This window comes from Mustelus asterias, unplaced genomic scaffold (genome assembly GCF_964213995.1).
Source record: "Mustelus asterias unplaced genomic scaffold, sMusAst1.hap1.1 HAP1_SCAFFOLD_124, whole genome shotgun sequence".
Classification (NCBI taxonomy): Eukaryota; Metazoa; Chordata; class Chondrichthyes; order Carcharhiniformes; family Triakidae; genus Mustelus; species Mustelus asterias.
Genome location: NW_027590162.1, coordinates 979,782 through 1,001,179, shown reverse-complemented (window position 1 = coordinate 1,001,179; position 21,398 = coordinate 979,782). Strand labels below are relative to the sequence as shown.

The following is a 21,398-nucleotide window of genomic DNA, read 5'->3' as shown; positions in this document are numbered from 1 at the left end:
GTTTGGAGAATATTTCACGTTGCTGAGGTTAAACTGATTGGACTTTAGTTGGCTTATCCTCACAGCCTTTTCTGAAGAAGTGTGTTTACCATTTGCAATTCTCCAGTCCTCTGGCACCACCCATTAAACGAGCTCGGATAGAAAACTTGTAAACATTGCCTCTGCAATTTCCACCCTTTTTTTCCCCTCAGTATCCATGCTTGTGTCTTGTCCAGTCACAAGAACACAGGAAATAAGGGCAGACATTTACTATGTGGCTCATCAATAATGTTAAACCATTCAAAACAATTATGGTTTATGTGTCTTTATTGCCATACAGTGCAAAGCACAGAGGCACAGTATTAAAACAAGAACAGCAACATCATCAGACAATACAGAGATAGGAATCACACTATATTTCTGACAAGTTTTCTAAAAGTCACTACATTTTCAGTATTCCCAACAAAATCATTTGAAATATCAGCAGTTCTATTGGGGAGAAAACAAACTGTGACTATTAAAATGTGAATCAAATTTCTGTAGTTGATACTGACGATCACCAAAAATATGGTAACTCCGAATAAAGAACTTTTCAAGCTTGGGTAATAAGGTCATGTATCAATTTACTAATTTGAACTAAACCATAAATCAACCTCTTGAAAGGTTGCAATCCAATAATTCTTAATCCCTCATAAAGTATTCCCCTCATGCCTTCCATTTTCCTGGTTACACAGCTTTGCACTCTTTCTATCAGCTGTATATCTTTTTGAAAGCGTGGGTTCCAAACTGTGGATGCAGACTCCAGGTGTGGGCATACCAGCTGCTTATGGAGTTTCAGATCTTGGGATTGAACTCCACTTTACTCCTCACTCCCTTGATTCCCTGAGAAACCAAAATTTGTTTATCTCAGCCTTAATAGTCATAGACTGTCATAACCTGCAGTGTAGATGGAGGTCCATTGAATCTGCACTGACTCTCTGACAGAGCATCCCACCCAGAACCTATCCCGGTAACCCCACATATTCTGCTAATCCCCCTAACCAATATATTTGGGACACTAACAGGCAGTTTAGCATGGTCAATCCATCTAAACTTTGGAGAATGGGATGAATCGCAAACATGGGGAGGGTGTGCAAACATCATACAGGCAATCACCCAAGGTGGAATTGAACCCGGTTCCCTGGTGCTTTGAGGCAGCAATGCTAACCACTGTGCCACCACTAGTGTATTCAACAATGGAGCATTTCAAAGGATCAGAACCCAATGAGTGCAGAAATGTATTCTCATGTCAGTGCGAAATGATCTGATCCTTACACTGAGCCAGCTTCCGCAATCTCCCAATGTCCACAAAATCAAACCCCTTCAGAATCTTGTATGTTTTAATGTTTTGCCTCTCATGCTTCTAAATCACAGAGAATACAGACCCAGTTTACGAAGGGTCACATCATATGAAACCCTTTCACCCCCGTGGACCAATTTACTGACCCTTCGTTAATGATTGAAGCATAATGAGAAAACCCTTTCCCACAGCGAGTAGTTCAGCTCTGGGATGCATTGTCTGACAATGTGGTGATGCAGCTTCAAGTGAGGCATTCAGAAAGGAATTGGATTGTTAAAGTTACACCAGCAGAGTGGCACTGGTTAGCGCTGCTGCGTCACAGCGCCAGAGACCCATGCTCAATTCCTCCATGGCTGACTGTCTGTGTGGAGTTTGCACATTCTCCCTGTATCTGCATGGGTTTTCCCCAGGTGCTCCAGTTTCCTCCCATAGACTAAAGATGTGCAGAATAAATGGATTAGACATGATATTTTGCCCCTTAGTGACCCAAGATGTGTAGGTTAAGAGGGTTAGCCATGGGCAAAAGATGTTCTTCCAGAGAGTCAGTGCAGATGCAATGGGCAAATGGCCTCCTTTTACACTGTGGATTATGCGGGATCCAATGGACTCTCAGTGCTTCCATTTGTGAAGCCAAGGATCCTATCCACTTTGCAAGCGACAGTCCTAAACTGTCTCACTTTCAAATATCTTCCTGAATCTACTCCCTCTGAACCTGCACACTGTTTCGAACTGGACCATTCAGTTTATTTTGCCTCTCCCCATCTCTTCTATGAAAAGGCAGCACTGTTCCTGAGTGTGGGATTAATAATGTGTCTCTTCCATAATATCAGTGAGAACTGATACTGCAGCTTCTGTTTCTCCAAGAGAATCTTTCTGGCTAAAGCTGGAATTTACAAGGATTTCTGTCACTGAGACATTGTCTGGCCGTCTGTTTCTCACCACCCTAACTCACTCTGAATCTGTCTCTCCCTCCACCCACTCTCATCCACTCTATATGAAGGCGGGATATTGTTGTTTAGTGACTGAGTGCACACAATCTGTATCTTCATCTGATCAAATAGAATTCAGCTTGTGAACATTATCATCATTTCAACCAGTTCTGGGTTAAATCAGGCACAGCTCTGATTGGCTGCAGCCCCCTGAATCTGGGGAGCAGACACTGTGAGCATTGCTGGCCTCAGAGGCTTTTACAGTTACTGAGCTGGGAAACTCCAACTAATCCCTGAGAATCTACAGCACAGAGCGAGAGGAGAGGAAAGCCCGTCCTGGGAGCTGTCAATCTGAGACACAGTTTGACCCTGTCAATGTGCAGATGTGAACCTGCTCCTTCCATTCTCAAACTGTTATAACGAGGAATACAGAACGCCCAGTAATGACCAGCTTGTTGCAATGTGTTTGAATGAACATGATGTGATATCACCGAAGCAGCATTTTGAAATATTCATTCAATGTATTCTGATGAAATGTATTTTTATGCTCTGTGTGCATTCTTATGCCATTGCATAAGAATCTTCCTCTGACATGAGACCGTATTTTGTCTTTGTGCCTTGATGCTGCTTTTAAAAGAAAATGTTCATGTTATGAATTTTCTCATCGAACCACAGGAAGAATTATAGAAAAATAACAGCACAGAAGGAAGCCATTGAACCTATCCTGCCATGCCAGTCCAAGGACCCAGCAAGAAATCTCACAATACCAGGTGAAAGTCCAACAGGTTTATTTGGTAACAAAGCTTGCTGCTCCTTCATCAGGTGAGCGGGAGTTCTATTCACAACAGGGCATATAAAGACACAAATTCAATTTACAAAATAATAAGGACACCCAGGTGTCCTTTCCAAGCCCATCTTCCTGCACCCAGCCCGGAGCCATGCAGCTGAATGCACGATGGAGATCCAAATACTAAATGCCAAAACTTTGCAAACCTTCTTTGAGCCAGTGGCTGCCCTGAAGCAGTAGAGTTAATATTTCAAATCGCACTCGCTGCGAGCAGGGTTCGAACCTGCGCGGGGAAACCCCATTGGATTTCAAGTCCAACGCCTTAACCACTCGGCCATCGCAGCTGCTTATTTGTTGTTGTGATGTAATCGCCTTAGCAACATTCACAGACCTTTATCAGGCACCGGAATGATGCAGAGCACAGCGTGTGAGTTGAAATCTGTTCGTCTCCTTTTAATTTGTATCTTTGTCTCTGATCCAGAACTCATTCACTAGTTCAGAGACTTGTTATTCTTTTTCAATAACCTTTCATTAAAATCAAATTGAACCCGAATTCTGCATCCGAAAAATAAAGTCCACTTCATTTCAGTCAAATGGTGCGTGTAAACCACAAGAGGGCGCCGATAATGTCCAATATACATTACCAATGCGATGGCCGGGAATCGAACCCGGGTCAAGGCAGCTATGCTCACCACTATACCACCATCGCTCACTCTGCGTAAGCAGTTGTTATTTTCATTCGTTATAATTACAAAACTACCTTAGTTGCTGATTTCAGCAGACACCAGGTGTGTCCTTGGCCCACTTTTTAAACCTGAACTTCGCTTGTCTCGTTTCTCTGGACAGTTTGAGCCACCTTTTTGCTGTTGTTTCTGACTGATAACTCTGATTAGATTTGCAGTTCATTTGAACAAAGTTTCCACTGAACGGAAATTGAAGCTGGATTTTATGTTAGAAACACATGGATGATGAGAATATTTGGTGTTTTTTTTTTAGGAGTGTCCCCCTTCTGTTCTGTCCAGAGATAGCCAATTAAATAAGTCAAAACTCTGGGTCAGGAACTGACCCTTGGTCAAATGCTCGCACAGTCACCACAACACCACCTGGCTCTGTCTCCCCCTCTGTATTTATAGAACGAATACACAAGCAATCAAGTGGCAGAGAAATCACAGCTGAGAGAATTATATAACCGACATTCCCGTTCTGGGAGTTTTACACTTTCCGATAGATCGGGGTGAGCAGGGTCGCCCAATCAGAAAGCAGATCCTTGGGACATGGAATTTGATTAATATCATGTTTTGCAATCATGTTAATCGGTCAGAACCATGTTGATGTTATTTCACTCCAATCTATGAAGGTTTGATTGAATCGTGACCTTGTTGCACAACTTTCGTTCAGCCAGGAGATGGCAGCAGGGAACAATAATTTGGATTTGCTGTGTGTGTCAATAAATCGAGTCATAGAGGTTCACAGCATGGAAAAAGGTTCTTCGGCACAACATGTCCATGCCGCCCAATTTTTGCCATTAAGTTCGTCCCTATTGCCCGTGTTTGGTCCATATCCCTCTATATCCAGCTCACCCATGTAAATGTCTAAATTATTTTTAAAAGACAAAATTGTACCCGCCTCTACTACCTCTGGCAACTCGTTCCACACACCACTCTGTGTGAAATAAATTGCCCTTCTGGACCCTTTTGTATCCCTCCCCTCTCATCGTAAACCTATGTTCTCTAGTTTTAGACTCCCTTATTGTGGGGAAAAGCTGTTGGCTATCTACCTTATCTATTTCCTCATTATGATATAGGCCTCGTTATATCACCTCTAGGTCTCCTGTGCTCCAGGGAAAAAAAAAGTTCCAGTCTATCCAGCCCCTCCTTATAACTCAAACCATCAAATCCTGGTAGCATCCTAATACATCTTTTCTGCACTCTTTCTAGTTTAATATCCTTCCTTCCCATAATAGGGTGACCAGAACTGTACACAGTACTCCAAACGTGGCCTTACGAATGTCTTGTACAATTTCAACAAGATGTCCCAACTCCCATGTTCAATGTTCTGACCACTGAAACCAAGCATGTCGAATGTCTTCTTCACCACCCTGTCCACATGTGACTCCACTTTCAAGGAGCTATGAACCTGTACCCCGAGATCTCTTTGTTTTATAACTCACCCCAACGTCTTACCATGAACTGAATAGGTCCTGTCGTGGTTTAATCCACCTAAATACATCACCTTACATTTATCTAAATCAAATTCCATCTGCCATTCATTGGCCCATTGACTCAATTGATCAAGATCCCACTGCAATCCGAGGTAACCTTCTTCATTGTCCACTCTGCCACCAATCTTGGTGTCATTTGCCAACGTACTAACCATGCCTCCTAAATTCTCATCCAAATCATTAACATAAATGATGGGGTAGGATGAGTGACTTTGCGGATGGCATAAAGATTGGCTGGGTGGTGAAAGGGAGGCTGAGTTTCTTAGTCTGCAAGAAGATATAGACAGGATAGTCAAACGGGCGGATATGTGGCAGATGGAATTTAACCCCGAAAGATGTGAGGTAACACACTTTGGAAGGAATAATTTGGCAAGGAAGTATTCAATGAAGGGCATGGCACTTGGAAGTTCTGTGGAACATAGGGACATTGGCGTGTTTGTCCATAATCTCTGAAGGTAGAAGGGTATGTTAGTAGGATGGTGAAAAAAAAACATATGGGGCACTTGTCTTTAACAATCGGGGCATCGACTGCAATAAAATGTCATGTTGGCGTTGCATAGAACTTTGGTGAGGCCACAGCTAGAGTACTGTGTGCAGTTTTGGTCGCCTCAAGATAGGAAGGATGTGATTGCACTGGAGGGGATGCAGAGGAAATTCACCATGATGCTGTCTGGGATGGAACATGTAAGTTCTGAAGGGAGATTGGGTAGGCTTGGATTGTTTTCTTTAGAGCAGAGAATACTGAGGGGGGACCTGATCGAGGTGTACAAAATTATGAGGGCATCGACAGAGTGGATAGGAAGCAGCTGTTCCCCTTGGTTGAAGGGTCAGTAAAAAGAGGACATTGGTTCAATGTGAGGGGCAGGATGTTTAGGGTGGATGTGCGGAAAAACATTTTTACCCAAGGGTAGTGACGGTCGGGAATGCGCTGCCTTGGAAGGTGATGGAGGCAAGTTGCCTCACAACCTTTAAAAGTATGTGGTCAGCAATTGGCATATCATAACATTCAGGCCTATGGGTCAAGTGGTGGTGGATGCGATTTGATTGGAGGTCAGATGTTTCTTCGATGTCAGAGCAGACTCGATGGGCCGAAGAGCCTCTTCTGTACTGCATGATTCTATTATTCTATAAACAAATTCACTATGAACCGTATCAATGTCAGCCATATTCCTTGCCAGTTCTCAGACAGGCACTGATTGGTTCGAAGTTTGTTTCATTTTCCAGGATCCAGCTCAATTAAATAAATGTATTTCTTATGTTCTGTGTGTCATTAATAAAAATCTTCCTCTGACGTGAGACCTTGTTTTGTCCTTGTGCCCCTGTTGATGCCTTTGTCATTCTGCTCATGCTTTGATTTTCCTCATGGCACCTTAGAAAGAACCAGAGAAATGTAACAGCACCGAAGGAACCCATTCGGCCTATCTTGTCCTTGCCAGACTGAGGACACTCAGGTGTCCTTTCCAAGCTCACCTTCTTGTTATGTAGCTGAAAGCATGCTGGAGATCCAAATAATTCTTTCCAAAAAAATAGGATTTGCAACTCTGTGGCTGTCTAAAGCAAACATTTCCAATCACACTCGCTGGCAGCGGGGCTCGAATCTGCACGGAGAAACCCCATCGGGTTTCAAATCCAACGCCTTAACCACGCGGCCACAGCAGCTGCTTATTTAACAAATGAAAGCAAATCACTGCGGATGCTGGAATCTGAAACCAAAAGAGAAAATGCTGGAAAATCTCAGCAAGTTTGGCAGCATCTGTAAGGAGAGAAAAGAGCTGACGTTTCGAGTCCAGACGACCCGTTGTCAAAGCTTTGACAAAGAGTCATCTGGACTCGAAATGTCAGCTCTTTTCTTTCTTTACAGATGCTGTCAGACCTGCTGAGATTTTCCAGTGTTTTATCTTTTGGCAGATCTTATTTGTCAGAATAATGTAACCACCTCAGTAAAGTTCATATTAACTTCATCAGGCACCAGGATTGCGCAATGCACAGTGCGGGAGCTGAAATTTGTTCCTCTACTTTTACTTTGAGTCTTTGTGTCTGGCTGAAAATTCATTTATTCGGTCAATGACTTGATTTTCTATTCCAATATTTTTCATTTAAAAAGAATCATGTCCGAACAAAAAATGAAAAAGGTATCTGCATTTTATTTCATTCCTGTCAAATGTTTCGTTCGCCCTGTTTTTGTCCACTCAGTTTAAAACACAAGAGGCCGTGGATAAGGTTCAAAATAAATGACCAATGCATTGGCCAGGAATCAAACCTGGGTCATCTGCTTGGAAGGCAGTTATGCTCACCCCTATACCACCATCGGTCACTCTGCTTAAACAACTGTTATTTTCATTAGTTATAATTACGGAACTTCCTGAGTTGCTGATTTCATCAGATACCAGATGTGTCCATAGCACAGTTTGTAAACTGAACGTGGCTTGTCTCGTAGTTCTGGACAGTTTAGGCCACCTTTCTTTTTACTATTGTTTCTGACTGAGAACTCATTGATTAGTTTTGAGGCCTTTAATTTCATTTAAACAACATTTCAGCTGAAAGCAAATTGAATGTGGATTTTCCATTAGAAACACAGCGATGATGAGAATTTTTAGTCAATTTTATTTTAGGAGTGCCCACCTACTGTTCTGACCTGCGATAGATAATTAAATGAATTACCACTGTGATGGCCAGGAACTGACCCTTGGTCAAATGTTCGCACAGTCACTATCATCACTCACCTGGCTCTGCCACCCCCTCAATCTGAAAGTCCAGCTCTGACAGTGAATCTGGTCACCTTCGGGCCCAATCGGAGGATGGTCAGAACATGTCTGTCACTGTCAGAAACTCCATTATCAGCGAGTGGGGGATGATTATTTAACTGGCTGTCACTGGTTGTTGAGGTTGTGATTTACTGTTACCTGTTAGTGCAGGAAAAACAAATAAAACAGGAAAATTGAGAGACTCCGAGAGCAGTTAATTTGTATCTTCACCCTAAAGAAACACAATGATGTCTGCAACCGCTATAATAACTGAAAAAAACAGATATAACTGGCTGTTGCCGCGGAATCTGGTTTACAGCTGTGGCCGTACACCCCATGGACTGCAGCGGTTCCAGAAGGCAGCTCATCACCACCTACCCAAGGGCAATTAGGGATGGGCAACTAATGCTGACCCAGACAGCGACACTCACATTCCATGAATGAATTCAAAGACAATCTGCGGGGAGCGGGCTTCAGAGTGTTTAACAGTTACTGAGGCGAAAAACTATAACGACGCCCCCGGGATACAGAGCAAAGGCGAAAAGGAGGAGAAATTCCGTCCTGGGACCATACAGTTGGTAAAAGTTTTGTCCTGTGAATGTGTAGGTGTGAATATTGTGTAAGAGAGAGTGTATGAAAGGGACGGGGGAGTCAGACTAATCCAACTGTGTTTGTGTGTCTGTTCTGATCATGAGATCACCGAGTCTCTCTTGTGTAAAATAAAACAATTTTCCAATCAAAGATTCCCTTAATCCCCCTGCTGAGCCCCAAAGTGAGATTTCAAGGCAAATGTTTCGCTAAATTCAAGATTTCAGTGGAAAAGTAGAGAACATGTCAGCTATCGCGATCAGTGCAGCAGTAAAACGGGTTTCAGTGGAAAATGGAGTCCTCAGTTCGAGTGAAACCTTTTCAACAGCAAACATTCGTGTGTCACAGACATGAAGGATGTGAGCTGGATCTCTGGAGAGGCGGAATTTCATTGCAATGGGACAGTTTGTGAGGAGCGAGAAACACAGAGAGGTTGGAGGAGCCGGGAGCTGACAGCAGCTTGTCTCTGCTCCGTCCGCTCTCTGCCTTTAAGTTGCTCTGTGCCGCCACCACTGGCTTCATTTCGGATCCAGTTCTGACTCACACAGATTTTCCACACACTCTCGGATATGACTGAAACTGCAGCCGCCGAAACGGCTCCTCCAGCCGCTCCCGCTCAAGTGAAGTCTCCCAGGAAGAAGAAGGCGGCTCCCCGACCTGCGACAGCCGGTCCCAAGTTAGGCGAGCAGATCCTCAATGTTGTGGCGGGTTGCAGCGATCGCAAGGGGATGTCCCTGGCCGCGATAAAGAAAGCTTTGGCTGGCAGCGGAGTGGATGTGGGGAAGCGCGGCTCCCAGATCAGGTTAACTATCTAGAGGAAGGTGGAGACAGGGTCTCTGGTGCAGACAAAGGGACAGGGCGCCTCCGGCTCCTTCAAACTCACTAAGAAGGAAAGCCCGGGGAAAATGGGAAAGAAGGTGAAGAAACCAACAGCCAAGAAATCTTTAGTAAAGAAAACAGCGGCCAAGAAGGTGACAACAAAGAAAGCAGCAGCCAAGAAACCCGCAGCAAAGAAACCCGCAGCCATGAAACCCGCAGCAAAGAAACCCGCAGCCATGAAACCCGCAGCAAAGAAACCCGCAGCCAAGAAACTCGCAGCAAAGAAACTCGCAGCAAAGAAACCCGCAGCAAAGAAACCCGCAGCAAAGAAACCCGCAGCAAAGAAACCCGCAACAAAGAAACCCGCAGCAAAGAAACTCGCAGCAAAGAAACCCGCAGCAAAGAAACTCGCAGCAAAGAAACCCGCAGCAAAGAAACTCGCAGCAAAGAAAGCAGCAGCAAAGAAACTCGCAGCAAAGAAACCCGCAGCAAAGAAAACTCCAGTGAAGAAATCAACAGTGAAGAAAACAAGCAGCAAGAAGGCGGCAACTCCAAAAAAGGCGGTGAAGAAAGCAGCCCTGAAGAAAAAGTCTCCGGTGAAGAAGGTGACGGGCGGAAAGTCTATCAAAAAAGCGACTAAATCGAAGACCAAACCCAAAGTGAAAGCAGCAAAAGCGAAGAAAGCGTCAGGAAAGAAGTGAAACAACCCGAGCAAATTGTAAACCTCTGAACCCAAAGGCTCTGCTGAGAGCCACCCACATCTCTCAGGAAAGAGCTGATCCCGCAAGGAAATGATTCCTGTCCCGCGGCCCGGCTCATTCTCAATAGAGATCATTTCAAATTCAGACTAAAGCAAAACACAGCAGATGCTGAATTTCATTTGAATTTGACATTTGTTCAATCGCCACTTTCTCTCATAATAAAGATGTCTGGTAGATTCAATGTGAGACAGTAACACTGGCGGCTAAATACCGCATTGCAGCCTAATTTTTAACCGAATCCTTGCAGTGCTGAAGGAGGCCAATCGTCCCATCGAGTCTGAACCGACCTCAATCCCACCCAGTCCGGATCCCCATTACCCTATTGATTGACCGGACTGACCCCCTGACACTCCGGGTCAATTTAGCATGGCCAATCAACCTAACACGCACTTTGGTGTGCGGGAGGAAACCGGAGAAAGCCGAGGGAGAATGTTCAAACTCCACACAGACAGTGACCTCAGCCCGGAATCGAACCCAGGTGCCTGGCGCTGTGAGACGGCAATTCTTAGCCAAACATCAATGTCAGGACTGGGATTTGAACCCACGCCTCCAAAGGAGACTGCGGCCTTCGACCGCTCGGCCATTCTGACTCCCTTAATTTTAACACAGGAGATTGCCCCAAACAGCTTCAATAAAGTGTTTGCAAACAGCGAGAAGCAGATGTGTGTGAGGATGTTCCGGAGGAAGATTCTTGCTATAGAATCGACTGTGTTTAGGTCGGAATATTACTGACTGGGAATTATTACGGGACCAGGTTTAAAAACACAAAAGAACAAAGTCACGACCCGAAACGTTAACTCTGTCTCTCTCTCTCTCTTCACAAAAGCTGCCGGAGCTGCTGATTATTTGCAGCATTTTCTGTTTTGATTCCATATTTCAAAGCTGCGGGTTTGTGGAAACACATGTTTGTGACGGGTTTGTTTGGGGAGCTGTGTTTCGCTTCCATTGTTCATAAACGGGTTGAAATTGGCGGTTGCAGAAACTGGAGGTGGAGCTGAAAGATCAGGGGCCGTTCTGTGTGTATGTGTGTCAGTCCGGCTCTCTCCTCCCTCCCGCTCTGTGTTTAATCTTCACTCTGTCTCCTCCCCTCTCAGCTCTCTCACTCCGCCTTTCTCAGTCAGGTCGGGGCGGGCTGTATAAAAGGAGCCTGAAAGATTTCCTCTCATATTGTGCAGAGATCTGAGTGAAGAATCATCATGTCAGGCAGAGGGAAAGGACAGTAAGAAGTCTCACAACACCAGGTTAAAGTCCAACAGGTTTATTTGGTAGCAAATACCATCAGCTTTCGGAGCTTGCTGCTCCTTCGTCAGATGGAGTGAAAATCTGTTCTCCAACAGTGCACAGAGACACAGAAATCAAGTTACAGAATACTAATTAGAATGCAAATCTCTACAGCCAGCCAGGTCTTAAAGGTACAGATAATGTGGGTGGAGGGAACATTAAACACAGGTTAAAGAGATGTGTATTGTCTCCAGACAGAACAGCTGGTAAGATTCTGCAAGATCAGGGGGAAAGCTGTGGGGGTTACTGATAATGTGACATAAATCCAACATCCCGGTTTAGGCCGTCCTCGTGTGCGGAACTTGGCTATCAGTTTCTGCTCAGCGACTCTGCGCTGTCGTGTGTCGTGAAGGCCGCCTTGGAGAACGCTTACCTGAAGATCCAAGGCTGAATGCCCGTGACTGCTGAAGTGCTCCCCCACAGGAAGAGAACAGTCTTGCCTGGTGATTGTCGAGCGGTGTTCATTCATCCGTTGTCGTAGCGTCTGCAGGTACCTGATACGCTGCATGAAAGGATGTCCCGAGGCATGGCACATTGGGGAAACCATGCAGACGCTACGACAACGGATATCAGTGGTATAATTACTTCTTAGGAATTCGCAAGGGCAAGGGGATCACAGTGTCCGTGTATGAATATAAGGGGTTAATTCACATTCACTGAAAATGAGTGAATCTCCATCACTCTCTCTCTCTCACACACACACACCCACACAACCTCTCACAGACCAACACTCACACATCTCCCACCACGACAGATGGCGAAATTCAAAATCAATAAAAATATCTGGAATTAATGGCCTTGAATCAACTTTCGTAAAAAAAGACAACTGAAGCACTAATGCTCTTCAGGGAAGGAATTCTTACCTGGACTGGCTTACATACAACTCCCGACCCACAACAATGTTGTAGGCCCTCGGAGGTGGCCTACCAAGCCACTCAGTTCAAAGCAAATTTGGAGACCTTGGCCTTGTGGAATCATCGCTGAAATCTGAAACTTAGCTCGTATTCTGGGGACCCGGGTTCAAATCCTGACAAGGCAGTGGAATTTGAATTCAATAAAAAATATGTGGAATTAAGGATCTCCTGATGACTATGAAACCTTTGTCGATTGTTGTATTAATCTATCTGGTCCTCCAGGGACCAAAATCTGCCGTCTTTACACAGTCTGGCCGACATGTGATTCCAGAGCCACAGCAATGTGGTTGACTCTCAATTGCCCGCAGGCAACTAGAGTTGGGCAATAAATACTGGTCAGCCAGTGGCACCCATGTCCCATGAATTAATTTTTAAAAAAATGCAAGCCCAGTCAGCGACGCTGAAAAAATGCATTGAAGATTCAGAATGAGGAGATCCATCAACTCGTTTACAATCCCAGAGTTTGCAAATATAGAATGGATTCCAAACTACTTTACTGTTCCGGGAGCTGACCGCCAGAACAAATTGCTTCCACACGCACAGTTCTACCAACAGAATCAGAAAGATCCCAATCCTCGAAAATCAGCGGATAATGCAAAACATATTCTGAATATGGCACAGATATAAAGGTAAAGTCACCATAATCCCAAATGACCATCCGCTGTTCCCCATCTCAACAGGGAGAGCTTAATGGTGTTGATTTAGCCTCAGGATTACTACACCTCAGGCGAGGGGCAAGGCTGAAAATATCTAACAGTATATCTGCATTTTCTTTGCCGTAAATTTGTATAAACTTCTTGTTTTCAGTTATAAACTGGAGGATACAGTATGTTTTATTAACGGCACTTAAAAACTGTCCTGCCACCTTCAATGACATATACACATGTCCAAATATGTCCTGCTGTTCTTGCACCCCCTTTTGGAATGAAATCCTTTATTTTATATTGTCGCTTTGTGTTATTCCCACCAAAATGAATCACTTCATTCATCATCTACCACATGTCCTCCCATTCCACCAACCTGTCTGTGTCCTTTCGGAGTTCGACTGGAATTTCTGTAGCTCTTTTCACAACCATAGGACGTCCCAAAATATTTTAATGATGATAAAGTATTTTTGAAATGTAATCGCTGCCCAATTGCTGAACTTTTCAACTGTCTGTTCGACGACATCAGAAATTGCCAGATGGGAACGGGGAATAGTTGCTGCAGCAATGTCTCTGTGGCACAAAGAATGGCATTTTTGATTTGATTTCATTTGATTTATTATTGTCACATGTGTTAACATACAGTGAAAAAGTATTGTTAAAGTATTGTTTCTTGTGCACTATATAGACAAGGCATACCATTCATAGAGAAGGAAACAAGAGAGTGCAGAATGTAGTGTTACAGTCATAGCGAGGGTGGAGAGAAAGATCAACTTCATGCAAAGTAAGTCCATTCGAGGGAAGTCTGTGAGTTCGGAAGTTCAGGATGCAGTCGCAGAGGGAGGTGCTGAGGCCCAGGCCACAGTGTTTGGAGATGTGTTTCTTGGGAATAATGGTGTTGAAGGCTGAGCTGTAGTCAATAAATAGGAGTCTGACAGAGGTATCCTTGTTATCTAGGTGTTCCAGGGTTGAGTGCAGGGCCAGGGAAATGGCGTCTGCTGCGGCAGTGGGTACCAGCATGTTAGACTGCTAGTCATTGTCTTGTGAAATGTTCAAAGGTTGTGGGTCCGAATCTCATCGGAGTCAGCTTTCTGGGTAAAATTTGAAGAAATTAGGAACTGGTGTGTCAATCTTCTCAGAGAAGCGAAACTGCCGCCTCGAACTTGGAGGACATTCGGCCCATCAAGCCGACACCGACAACAATCCCACCCAGAATGAATCCCCGTGACCCCATATGTTTACCATGCTCATCCCCCTGACACTAAGGGGCTATTTAGCATGGCCAAATCAGCGAATATAGCATTAATTTTCATGGCTGACCTGCCGATTCTGGAAAGACAAAATCTGCCACTGGCGTCTGCTTTGGAGCTTCTGAAACCACATGTTGACATGGTGGCAAACTCGTGTCCAAAGCGGGTGCCCTGATTTGAATTGATTGTCAGATCGAGTTTCTCAGAGGATGAGAATTATGGGAATATGGAATTGTTCTGGACTCTTCTCTCCAAGCTTGTGTGTTCAAACTTCATCTTGGTTCCGTGAACCTCAAAACACTGAACGAACCATCACCGACGAGAATGGGATTCGAACCCACGCGTGCAGAGCACAATGGATGAGCAGTCCATCGCCTTAACCACTCGGCCACCTCGTCACGCAATGACTTCTCACCAAGCTTTGACAAAGGGCTCGAAATGTCTGGGCTTGAAATGTCAGCTGTTTTCTCTCCTTGCGGATGCTGCCAGACCTGCTGAGATTTTCTAGCGTTTTCTCTTTTGACTTCTCACCAAACCAGGGTGTTTTAACACCCGTAACAAAGAACATATTTCTCCCGCAGGATAATGCTGTGTTGCTGCTTTCTTGTTAATCCGGTTCGCTGCTACTCTTCCATTCGATGTGTAACCACAGAAAGTAAAGAGGGAGACAGTTCCATTCCCTGGTCCCAGTTTGATTTTGAATTCATCGAACATAACCCGGATGTAAAATGCAGCAAGCAGTCTGAGCTTGTGGCGCAACGGTAGCGCGTCTGACTCCAGATCAGAAGGTTGCGTGTTCAAATCACGTCAGGCTCATGAAGCTTTTCTACGTCGGATTTTGTGTCTGGTTAAAATTGTTATCTTGGTAAAGTTGATTGTTTGCGATTGTTCCCGAAATGACAAATTTCAAAACGATGGTAGAAATGATATTTTAGGGATGCTTCCGGTTCGCATGCTCAGTTTTGTTTTTGCACAGTTTTATATCTGAAACAATGTTTCAGAGTTGTGAGGTGTTCATTGCTTGCAAAATTAAAGCAAGGTCCACAGACTCAGATGTTCCTATGGGTCATCAAAGGAGACAGCTGACTGTGGCGATTTAACAGGATGATTCACACGTCAAGAGAGGAGCAAGGCTTCGAAGCCGTGCCTTCATGAACAATCTCAACCGATACAGGAATTAATCCCGTGCTTTTGGCTGAATAAGCTGTCCAACCATTTAATGAAAGGGCAACTCTCCGAAAGCCCATGCTACCAAATAAACCTGTTGGACTTTCACCTGGTGTTGTGAGACTACTTCCTGTGAACCTGGGACATATGCGCTGTGTTCCCAGTTAATGAAAATCAAGATGATGAAACAAATTTACTGTCGGGAAAACCCAGATTTACCTTTGGGCAGCAGCCGAATGTTACGATTTGATGTTCGTGAGAACATGACAGCAGATGATGGTTTCGATCCATCGACCTCTGGGTTATGGGTCCAGCCACTCTGCCCCGAAACGTTGCCGCTTCCTGTCTATTCCTGTTGCGCGGGTGAGAGGAAACTATTCATTGTATTTGTATTTCAAACAAGACCCACGTGTTGGGAAGCGCACCCTGGCTGGACAATAACACTTAACATCAGCCCGAATCAAACAGACAGAGAAAGACACACAGAGAAGCAGTAAGAGATGATCAGGACACACACAGAGCGATAGACAGAGAAGGTACCCAACAACCCAACAAGATACTGAGATGGAACAATTGATTATGTTTGAAAAGGGATCTTCTGTTACATAAAGATAGACCTTGTTTCAAAATTAATTTCATGTAAGTGTAACTGCACTCTCTGCTGTGTAACTGTTCTCTCTGTTGTGAAACTGTGTCTCTGCCGTTGACAGATCTTTGCTGTGGTTGTGTCAAATTCATCCCTGTTGTGTAAATATATTCATAAGACATGGGAGCAGAATTATGCCACTTGGACCTTTGAGTCTGCTCCACCATTCAATCATATATTTCCCTCATCCTCATTATCCTGCCCTTTCCCCATAACCCATGATCCCCTTATTAATCAAGAATCTATCTATTTCTGTCTTAAAGACACGCAATGACCTGACCTCCACAGCCTTCTGCAGCAAAGAGTTCCACAGATTCACCACTCTCTGGCTGAATAAATTCATCCTCATCTCTGTTTTAAAGAATCGTCCCTTTTGCCTGAGGTTGTGCCCTCTGTTTCTAATTTTTCCTATGAGAGGAAACATCCTCTCCATGATCCGGGCCTCGCAGTATCCTGTAAGTTTCAATAAGATCCCCCCTCATTCTTCTAAACTCAAACGAATACAGATCCAGGGTCCTCAACTGTTCCTTATACGACAAGCTCTTCATTCCAGGGATCATTCGTGTGAACCTCCTCTGGACCCTTTCCAAGGCCAGCACATCCTTCCTTAGGTATGGGGCCCAAAACTGCTCACAATATTCCAAATGGGGTCCGACCAGATTCCCGGTTATGTAAATATGTGCCATCTTGAGCAGAATTTTTATTTTCTGTTCTGCAAAGGTGTTTCTTGTTGTGTGAAATGTTCTCTGTTGTTCAGTGAAGATGTTTTCTGTGGGAAAACAATCAACAGGAATTTCAAGGCCGCCATTTCTGAGGCTTGGTTTCAAGTCCAGACTTATTTCGGCCGAATGGCCTACTCCTGTTTCTTTATTTGATCAATAATTCTGTGTATGAAATCAGTTAATTTAATTTTCACCAGCTGCCATGGTGGGACTTACTCCATGCCTCCAAAGATCAGTGCGGGCCTCTGGTTTACCAGCCCAGTGACATAACCTTTCATCCCTGTAAACAAAAACACTTCATTCAGCTCATTATTAAACCTCGTCCTGAGGAAATTAGAATTACCTCCACAGAATTTCAATCACCCAATCAATACAAAGCATTTTGCTCCAGTTGGGATCAATAATTTATGCAGATCAAACAGATATTGTGGAATTGTTCAGAGCTAAGATTATTTTAGAATTGAAGTAATAAAATAACAAGGACGTACATTCTGAGAAAGCACCCTGCAATGTTTGGAAGAAAATGTGGATTTAATATGACGTGGGAGATCGGTTCCCAGGAAGCTCCACCAGAAACGACCGTGACAGAACTCAAACCTGCAATTTTCTGATATCATTACTACAAGCACCAAAGTCAGACACTTTATCCATAAGGCCACGCAGTCGGCTCATAACTACTGCAACCTGATGTTAGTACCATGTGAATAAATACTGTGAAAATATTCTTTTTGTTCTATCTCTAGATGATCCACTGATTCCTAGATCCCTGAAAATACAAGGGAAAGCTCCAGCTGCCGTACATTGTATTTTTTGATGATAAAAGAGCCTTTCACTCTGTGAGTTGCAAAGATGCATGAAACATGAGTGATGCTGTACTAATGTATGATTATAAGAGCAGCAAGACAATGTTGGAGCTGTACAAAACTTTGGTGAGGCCATAGTTGGAGCACTGAGTGCAGTTCTGGTCAAATCACTGGAGAAAGGATATGATTGTACTGGAGAGGGTGCAGAGGCCATTCACCAGGATGTTGACTGGGATGGAGAATTTGAACTATGAAGAGAGACTATATTGGCTCGCGTCATTTTCTTTACAGCAGAGAAGGCTGAGGGGAGACCTGATTGAGGTATATAACATTATGAGGGTTATGGAAAGGGTGGATAGGAAGCAGCTGTTCCTCCTAGTTGCAGGGTTGATACCAAGGAAGCAGAATTTTAAGGTGAGGGGCAGAAAGTTTAGAGGGGATTTGAGAGAAACATTTTTTCATCCAAAGCATGGTCAGAGTCTGGATTGCAATGCCTGGAGAGGTAGTAGAGGTGGGAAAACTCACTAATTTTACAAAGTATGTGGATGAACACTTGAAATGTCATAACTTTCAATGCTACGAGCCAAGTGCTGGAAGGTAGGAATACTTGTAGATTTAATGTAGGTTTGTTGGTGCAGATGTGATGGGTCAAAGCGCCTCTTCTGTACTGTATGACTCTCGCTATTATCGTCAGACTTGGCTTCTCATGGACATGTGTCACCACCCTCTCCCCATGGTGGCACAGTGGTTAGCACTGCTGCCTCACAGCGCCAGTGACCCGGGTTTGCTTCCCGGCTTGGATCACTATCTGTGCAGTGTCTGCATGTTTCCCTGTGTCTGCGTGAGTGTTCTCCAGGTGCTCCATTTTCCTCCCACAGTCTGAAAAATGCACTGGTTAGGTGCATTGACCATGTTAAATTCTCCCTCAGTGTATCCGAACAGGTGCTGGAGTGTGGCGACTAGGGAATTTTCACAGCAACTTCATTGCAGTTTTAATGTAAGCCTACTTGCGATGTTAATAAATGAACCTAAAACACTCCACAAATACATGCAGTCAGTGATCCTAACCCAGTGAACCAACACAAACCCCGTTCAGTAAAAACTGCAGCCAAACAAGGTTGTGTCATTGCACCAATTCTCTTTTTCATTTTCCTCACTGCAACACTGCACCTGTTCAGCCTGCACCGTCCTGATGAGAAAGACAAAATCCCGCTTCAGTCATTGAGCTCCAGGCTGCAGGTAAAGCTTGTGTGGGTGCGAACTCAGAAACTTAGCCCCAGCTCACTGAGCATTCCTTCTGAGAAGCAGATGAGACTTTCGTTTGCAACATGCAGAAAACTAAAGATCATTTCCACCATTCCCGACTCGGAGACACCCCCAGAAACAGCATCTCCACATCATCGATTCACTCCACCAGTGATGGCTACGCCTTCAATTCTCAGGGACTCAGCTCCAGAATTCCCTCTCTAAACCTCACTGCCTCCATCTTCCTTTCCTCTCCTTTCATTTCTATCGCGTTTCCTACATTTATTTCCTCCTTCCTTTCCCCCGATTTCTACTTCTCTCACGCTCTGACTTTCACCAATCCTGTTGTTGCTTTAACTATCGTAAGTAAATTAGAGTTGTACAACGGTAATTCTAATAGCGGTTCCGCTTTAAGGATTCTTTACCCGCCTCCAGCTGTCTGATTTCTCATTGGTTTTAGCCGCGGATCGAATTGTATGACGCAATGACGCTGGGCTGGGAGTGACGTTGCTGGAGCCGAACAACAGCGCCGCATTCCGATTGGTGTATGTGTTACAGCGGCGTTCTTCGATTGGTTCAGGCCGATGTCCATCGTGATGTGGGCGGGTGTTGTGTGAAGCATGTCGCTCTATTGGTCAAGATTAAAACGTCATTTCCATTGTTCGCGCACATTTCAGACAGACTGAGCTCACTGATTGGATGATGCAGCCATCACTCAATCGGCGCAGAGCGTCTATTGGATAACAGAAATGACTCAATTTCCGATTGGTTTTCTCAGCTGTCGGTCACAGGTCGGTGACTGTGATTGGACAGAGGGCGGGGGTACACACTGGTCCCATCAGACACCGGGCGGCGGTAAATGTCCGGCCAGTGGCTTCAGTCCCCGGGCCCGCATCCTGAGCCGGCGGTGGGGCTTCGGATGGGGGAAGGGTTTCGGCAGCGCGAATCCCGCCCCGCCCGGCTGTCAATCCGCAGCTCAGGGTTTCGAATGGCGGCTTCCTGTGTAAACATGTCACGCTGCAGCTCCCCAGTCTCGGCGCTGCAAACCCCGTCACACCAATCAGCACAGAGACTGGGATCTTCCTGTGTTCTTGTGTGGGGCGCAGTGCCACACCGGGTTACAGAACCTCACTCTGCATCGGCCAGGGAGAGATACTGGGATCTTCCAGTGCCCTGTGTCTGGGGCCAGGGCTTGGTTACTCTCAGTGGGTCTCCCTCATCGTTTGGTTCTAATTACAGCCTCTCTCTCTCTTGCAGTCAGTCTGGGTGTTCCTGACTGAGCAGAATGGCCTGATCTCACCACACACATTGAGATGGAGGAGCTGCCGCCCGAGACGAAGATGATTGAGAACTCCAGCCTTCTCTACACTCGTTTCCTGAGGCCCAGCCCTTCATTCATCATTAGTTTCCTCAGGTTGTTTAACATCTTCATCTGCTGTGAACACTGACCTGACAATGGGAAGGTATTGGAGCAGGATGGTGCAGTCAACTATGTCAATAGTGGGGGACAGGTGGAGAGATTGTTCAGCTGGGTAAGTTGGCACTCCCCAGTTCCATTCTTCTCTTTCTGGTCTTAAGCACAACATCACCCGCAATGGTTTCTCTTCCCACTCCTGTGCTGTTACCTCCCGAATCCCCCAAGGATCTATCCTTGGCCCCCCACAAGGTGCATTGACTCTGTTCCACCATTCAGTTCGATCATGACTCATTTATTTATTTATCTTGATTGCCGTACAGTCACAGTATTAAAAACAAGAATAGCAACAACATCAGACAATACATAGATAGAAATCACACTATGTTTCTGACAGGTTTTCCAAAAGTCACTGCATTTTCAGCATTCACCACAGAATCAGGCAACGCTTTTGAAATATCAACAATTCTATGTGGGATAAACAAATTGACTATTGAGACATGAACCAAATTTCTGTAGTTTATTATGACACACAAAATACAGTAACTGTGAGTAAAGAACTTTTCAAGCTTGGGTAGTAAGGCCATGTATCACAGAATATTACAGTGCAGAAGAGGCCCTTCGGCTCATCAAGTCTGCACCGATGCATGAAATGCTCTGACCTGAGCACCTAATCCCACTTGCCAGCACTTGGCCCATAGCCTTGAATGTTATGGCATGCAAAGTACTCATCCAGGTACTTTTTAAAGGATGTGAGGCACCCCGCCTCCACCACTTTCCCAGGCAGTGCATTCCTGACTGTCACCACCCTCTGGGTAAAAACATTTTTCCTCAACTCCCCCCTAAACCTCACACCCCTCACTTTTAACTTGTGTCCCCTCGTAACTGACCCTTCAACTAAGAGGAACAGCTGCTCCCTATCCACCCTGTGCATTCCCCTCAATCTTAAACACCTCAATCAGGTTGCCCCCTCAGTCTTCTCTGCTTCAACAAAAACAACCCAAGCGTATCCAACCTCTCTTCATAACTTAAATGTTCCATCCCAGGCAGCGTCCTGGTAAATCTCCTCTGCACCCCCTCCAATGCAGTGACATCCTTTCTATAATGTGACAACCAGAACTGCACGCACAATTCCAGCTGTGGCC

General features: G+C 44.9%; 3 non-coding genes and 1 pseudogene across 3 annotated transcripts; 2 read left to right on the top strand and 2 right to left on the bottom strand.

The window, feature by feature from the left end:
* Positions 1 to 3,296: 3,296 nt before the first annotated feature.
* On the bottom strand, positions 3,297 to 3,378 carry trnas-uga (transfer RNA serine (anticodon UGA)). The gene has a single exon. It is a non-coding gene; the product is annotated as a tRNA-Ser (tRNA).
* A 5,778-nt stretch (positions 3,379 to 9,156) lies between these two features.
* On the top strand, positions 9,157 to 19,319 carry LOC144484711 (uncharacterized; annotated as a pseudogene).
* Positions 14,573 to 14,654, bottom strand: trnas-gcu (transfer RNA serine (anticodon GCU)). Its single transcript has one exon. It is a non-coding gene; the product is annotated as a tRNA-Ser (tRNA).
* Positions 15,001 to 15,072, top strand: trnaw-cca (transfer RNA tryptophan (anticodon CCA)). The gene has a single exon. It is a non-coding gene; the product is annotated as a tRNA-Trp (tRNA).
* Positions 19,320 to 21,398: the final 2,079 nt, after the last annotated feature.